The sequence below is a fragment of the Melanotaenia boesemani genome, chromosome 3, assembly GCF_017639745.1.
Source record: "Melanotaenia boesemani isolate fMelBoe1 chromosome 3, fMelBoe1.pri, whole genome shotgun sequence".
In the NCBI taxonomy this organism is placed as follows: Eukaryota; Metazoa; Chordata; class Actinopteri; order Atheriniformes; family Melanotaeniidae; genus Melanotaenia; species Melanotaenia boesemani.
In genome coordinates, this window is record NC_055684.1 from 8446518 (window position 1) to 8453155 (window position 6638).

The window sequence follows — 6638 nt, forward strand, 5'->3', positions numbered from 1 at the left end:
GCAGGTTTGTCGGCTGCATCCATGATGAGAATCTCCCGTTCCACCACATCCCAAAGCTGCTCTGCTGGACTGAGATCTGGTGACTGTGGAGGCCGTTGGAGCAGTGGTTTTCAAACTAGGGGTTGGGAACCCTATGGGGGTTGTGAGATCATTTTGAAAAATACACAGCCTGCATTTATCAAATATATTTTTACCAGGGGTGTCAAAATAAACCATAAATGAAAAGTTAGAACTTTGAAATAATCACCTTAATTTTTTAACATAGGGTTGGTACCCATGTCATATTCAAAATCCGAATTTGACATAAGGCACCTAATGTAGATACCTTGTCACAGCAGTAAACTGCTAAAGAAACACTTTATCCTTATTTTGATGACGGTTTTCCAGCCTTCGATTGAGAGGATGCTGCAAGATGACCTATTCGATTCATCACACAATCACTAAGTCGTCGCGTGGGGGTCGCAAACACCAATGCCTCTTATCTTGGAGGTATGGCTCCAAAAGTTTGAAAACCACTGCATTTGAGTCCAGTGAACTCAATGTCATGTTCTAGAAAACAGGTGGAGATGATCTGAGCTTTGTGACATGGTGCTTTATCCTGCTGGAAGGATCCATCAGAAGATGCTACATGTGGTCATAAAGGGATGGACATGGTCAGCAACAATACTCAGGTAGGCTGTGCTGGTTAAAGCAGGCCATGCTGGTACTAAGAAACCCACAGTGTGACAAGAAAATATCCCCCACACCATTACACCACCAGCAGCTGAAGCACTGATCTAAGGCAGGACGAGGGTATTCAGTTAAAATTCAAGGAGGTCTAGTTTTCATTTATTGAAGGAAAGGTCCGGAAGATCATAATGAAGTATGTAATGTGATTATATATTAAGCTTAGTGGGGTAGCAACATCTGCATGTAATTAATATTTTACTGAACCTTTAATGAACCTTTATGATTAAAATGTGTAATATCCTCTTTTATGCTTAATAAAAAATAAAGCAAAATCACATATAAAATGTGAAAAATGTGCACGTTCAGATCAAGAAAAAGGAAATAAATAGTAGGAAAGGTTGAATTTCCCTTTTCTGCTTGACTGAGCCAATTTTCCAGAGAAATCTCAACACTCCTTCCCTCTGTTGTTCAGCTTGGGATGGCAGTGGCTCAGATGGTAGAGTGGGTTGTCCAAGAAACAAATCCCACTTTATCCCAGTCAATCTGTTGTCGTATCCTTGGGCAAGACACTTCACTTTCCTTTTGATGCTGGCATCACTGGTGTGTGAATGTTTGTGATGTTTGGAGAGGCACTGACTGGCTGCCATGTTTCCATGGCTACATGTTAGTTTACCATCACCAGGTGTGAATGGTGTTATGGCCATACTGGGCTCTGAGACTACTTCCTTTCAGTGAGCTCCTTCAGATTTCAGTGGGTGTTCTTTTACTGAGTGCCACAGTCTGAACATGTCAGAGCTTCCAGGTGGAAGTGGAATGGGTCTATTCTGGATTAAATGCTGTTTTCATTGTACATTTGTTTTTTGTTTTTTTCTTCTTTTTGAGAACACCATTTCTTCTGGAATTTTCTCTCTTGTTTTCTATACATGTCCTTTTCTTTCTGCTGTATTTTTGTGTGTTTCTTGCTTCTAACTTCTGTCTGAGTTGTAGAGTCCCCATGTTTGTTGGCTGGAATGCTCAGATGTGATTGGCTGAGCGGTGTCACATGAGATTTCTTAACTCGCATGCAATTGAACGCCATGTTATCTCATCCACTAAACTCCAAAAGCTGTGCATGTTAAGATAGAAACGCTCCACCAGGTTAAAAATCATAGGTTCGGGACTGTATGGGACAGCTTCTGGGTCTGCACCTCGGTCTGCCAGTTATTGACCTCTGAGAAGATAAAACTGGAAACAACTCAAAGAACAGACTCCATCAGAAATTAGAAGAACTGAACCAGAACCTACAGATCGTGACAGAGAGGTCTTCATGAACTCTCATGAACTGCTGAGATTCTTTATTTTTGGGAGTCGGAACCTGCTGATTGATCATGTGAGGGGCTCATTTCCATCCTTCCAACATTTTTTTTAGTTTACATTCGTACCAAGATTGTCCGCAAGACTCGGTTGGAAATGCCCAAAAATTTCACACCTTCTACTGGTTTGGTTTGTGCGGAAGCCAAGAACGGCCATCCTTCATTATTACTTTCTTTTTTATTCCTCATCTTGAGATGCTGTAATAAGTTAATCTTCTTGTTACCTCCAGTTAATGAGGACCATTTTCTCTTGATAGCGGAATCATTTGTCCTGTTTTCTCCAGATAACTTTATCCCAAGATAAGATAAGTGGTTAGACAGTTCTGAATGGGAAAAATGACTCGAGGTCAGACATGAAAGAACTTGGTACTGATAGAAATATGATCAACCCAAGACTGCTAGGATCTGATGCAGCTCCATTCAGCAGTTATGTGGTAGAGACCGAAGTTGTCCTGCATTAACCCAGAGATGAACGAGTGTTCTTCTTCATTGTGTGTGTCTTCTCCTTCGGTAATTCTCAGTGCAGCGCTGGCTCTGAGTACTGTAGCGTGAACACCACTCCGGTCTAGTGGACTATCCTGGTGTGAATACCCCTATAATGACTCTTGTCTTATCTCTTGTTCTTTCCCTTTCTGTCTTACTTTTCCTCTCTTCCTCCAATAAAGTCTTATTGCTTTTGCTGAATCAGCCACGGTGCACATTCAAAACAGCCAGTGTGTTTATATCAACTTGCTAGCGTGTGACACAGTGCTAAAAGCAAAACTTTGCTGCAACGTCACGCTGCAACGTCACGCTGCAACGTCACGCTGCAACGTCACGCTGCAACGTGACGTTTAGTTGTATAGTAGAGTTTCTCAGCCCCAAGACAGTGCTGGGCTGCAAAGGCTCCCTAAATGCACATAATAGATGTCATTTTGCCATCATACCAGTCTGGAATGAAGTTTTTCGGTTGGAAAGTTGCATAATGTGTCTTTTTTAACAGTTTTTGTTTGATAATGTTATCATCTATGTATCCTAATGAGGGCACTTACGACGGATTCATCCATCCATTGAGGATTCTTAGCACAGCTTTCTCAATATCTGTCACAAATGCACCTGTAATGGCTGGAACCTTTTTCAATCACTTAATTACTATAGCTTGTTTTTTTTGAAAGAAGGATACTCCATGTCTTTCATTATTTTAAACAGATTTGAAAATTTTGTATTAGCCAATTAGTTTTGTACTGAACCTGTCTGGTGATATTAATAGAAAAAAAAAAAAGACAAAACGTGGCAACAAGTTAAGGATGACATCTTTTTTTTTTCCTCTTCACACTGCAGCTGCTCTTCTGAATCAGCCTGTTTTCTCTACAGCTGCTTTGTGAGAAACGGCTTTGACTGGCGATGCAAAGTTGATGTTATGTAACATCGGCTGGTAAAGGTTATAACACCATACATTAAACCGAGCAGTAAATGCCACCACTGTTGTGGTCAAGCCTCTCATATATGCTGAGGCAGTTAGCCTGAAACTTGTCTTTGGGCTGCTTGGTAACCTAACCGGCCATATCTGAGGATCTGGAAGATTTGTGACATTATCGCATCACTGACACCAGTGCCACCACTAGCACTGATCTTTTCGTCTGGTGTTTTTCTGAGCAGGTTCCCTTCAAATGATTTAAGGTTCAATTGAAATTTTAACCAGCTGTCTGTGAATAGATCGTCTTACCAGCAGGAAACCTGGCAGCAACTTTTGGTAGACACTGCGACAGCAGAGGAAGCTCTGGGCTTAGAGAGAGGAAGACAGACCACGCTAAATTTGTAGCGGAAGTATTCCTCTTTCCTTTAGTTTTATGGCACCGATGCAAACGTTTACTCCACATTATTACACACCGCTGTAATAATTAATCTAAATTTCCTGCATTATAAAAGCTAGGTTTGGGAGAATCAATTATACGAAATACCTGATATATACCACAGTAAATTTCATGCCCTGGTGTGAAAACAGTCATTGTTATATCAAGGCCACAATGTAAAAGCCTGACTGCTCTTGGCTACTGTAGGTCTGCTTCACACTGCATTTTAATGAAGAGGACCAAACCGACTGGAGGGGTCACGCAGTTACAACAGCTGCTCATTAGGGGGCGATGTTCCATGAAATAACCACTGACCAAGAAGAAAAAAGAAATAAATTTGGTTTGTCTTGGCCAGGGACTGAAGCGGATTGTTCATATATAAACAATGGAGCAACAATAAATTTATCCACTCTTGAGGTTTTAGCAGCAGGAGAGGCAGCCAAAATGTTGTGCTACGACACATCCTATATCACTTCCTATGTCACGTTTTCACTTTGGTCCACTGGATGGACTGTTTTGCTTTTGCTTTTTTGAACCAAGACCCCCCGGTTTTCAAGCAGACCCGTGTTCACTTTTATGGTCCGCACCAGAATAAGCGTTAACACTGCCCCAAATGAAGCAGGGTTTGTTTAATGTGTGGAAGTGTGCTTGGAAAAAAGACTTCCACATCCTTGACATCCTGACATCACAACTCAAAACCGTCTCTTGTTCTTCATATTTCCAGTCACAAGAAGCTTGTTGTCCTGATTAAAACTCTGATGTGATTAAAACTCTGATGCTTCAGGTGAAACCGCTGGAATGAAGATCAAGAGTTTTTGTGGTGATCCCAGCAGATGGTAAAAACCAGGAGGATGGAGCATAAGAAGTAGAAGCTTCAGAAGCTGGAAGAGAAGCTTTGGAAAATCCAGAAAACATCAGCTGTATGTGTGTGTGTTAGCTGTTGGTCTGTGTAGCAACCCGATACCCAGCTGAGAGAAAACAGAGTTTATATATTGAGATAAAAATAGGTGGAAGAGGATATCACAAGGACAACTGATGGTGTATTTATAGAGGAACAGGAGCCTTCCTCTTTCCCTGATCGATGAAGGTGCAGCACATGACCCATCCACAAACGGAAGCTGAGTGTGTGAGTGTGTGTGTTGAAATAAATGGGTCAAGGGCTGGCAAAACTGTATATATATATATATATATATATATATTTAGCCAAAAGTATTCACTCACCCATCCAAAAAACTGAAATCAGGTGTTCCAATCACTTCCAGGGCCACAGGTGTATAAAAATCATGCAGACTGTTTCTAAAAACATTTGTGAAGGAATGGGTCGCTCTCAGGAGCTCAGTGAAGTCCAGCGTGGTACTGTGATGGGATGCCACCTGTGCAACAAGTCCAGTCGTGTAATTTCTTCACTCCTAAATATTCCACAGTCAACTGTTAGTTGTATCATAACAAAGCAGAGTCGAATGGGAACGACGATAACTCAGACATGAAGTAGAAGGCCCTGTAACATGACTAAGTGGGGTCGGCAGATGCTGAGGCGCATAGTGCTTAAAGGTCAGCAACTTTCTGCATAGTTGTTACAGACTTCCAAACTACACATGCCTTCAGACCAGCTCAAGAACAGTGCGAGGAGAGCTTCACGGCCAATCAGCTGCACCCAAGCCATACATCACCAAAAGCAATGCAAAGCGATGCAGTGGTGTAGAATACGCCGCAACTGGACTCTGGATCAGTGGAGACGATCCTGAATCCTGCTCATTGCAATTCCAATCTACTAATCGGGAGATGAGTCATTAACAGTTACAGACCAATAAGTATACTTGCTGTCTTCTCAAAGGTTGTGGAGAAAGTGGTAGCTCAGCAGTTGGTAAAACGTCAGGGCCTCCTTCATCCCATGCAGTTTGGCTTCAGGACCAATCATTCGACTGAGACAAAGGCAAAAGCAAATTTATTTCTATAGCGCATTTCATATAGAAAACAATTCAAAGGTGCTTTAATATAAAACATTAAAAGCATTACAGCAGGGTGCAGGAAGCAATAACAAGTGCATAAAAAACAAACAAAAAACAAAAACAAACATTAAAAGAAATAAAAATAGATTAATAAAACAGAAAGAAAAAGCTAAAATAAAATAGATAAAATGCAAAAAATACATGTCCAGTGTGGGGAAAGACCATATTAAAACATGATCAAGGTTTAAAGATTCCAGCTTAAAAGAACCAGATGCAGATCTGGACTCTAAATAAAAACTATTAAAATGCAGCAGAGAACAGGTGGGTCTTTAAACCTGGATTTAAATAAACTGAGTGTTTCAGCTGATCTGAGGCTTTCTGGGAGTTTGTTCCAGACATGTGGAACGTAGAAGCTGAATGCAGCTTCTCCATGTCTGGTTCTAACTCTGGGAACTGATAAGAAACTGGAACCTGATGAACCTGAGGGTTCTGGTAGGTTCATAATGGTCAAGAGGTCCTAACCAGTCAGAGCTTTATAGACCAGCAGCAGAACTTTAAAGTCTATCCTCTGACAAACAGGCAGCCAGTGTAAAGACCTCAGAGATGGACTGATGTGATCCACTTTCTTGGTCTTAGTGAGGACCCAAGCAGCAGAGTTCTGAATAAGCTGCAGATGTCTAATTGATTTTTTAGGTAGACCTGTAAAAACACTGTTAGAATAACCAAGCCAACTAAAGATGACATCATGGACTAGTTTTTCCAGGTCCTGCTGAGACATCAGATCTTTTACCCTTGATATATTCTTAAGGTGATAGTAGGCTGACTTTTTTATTCCC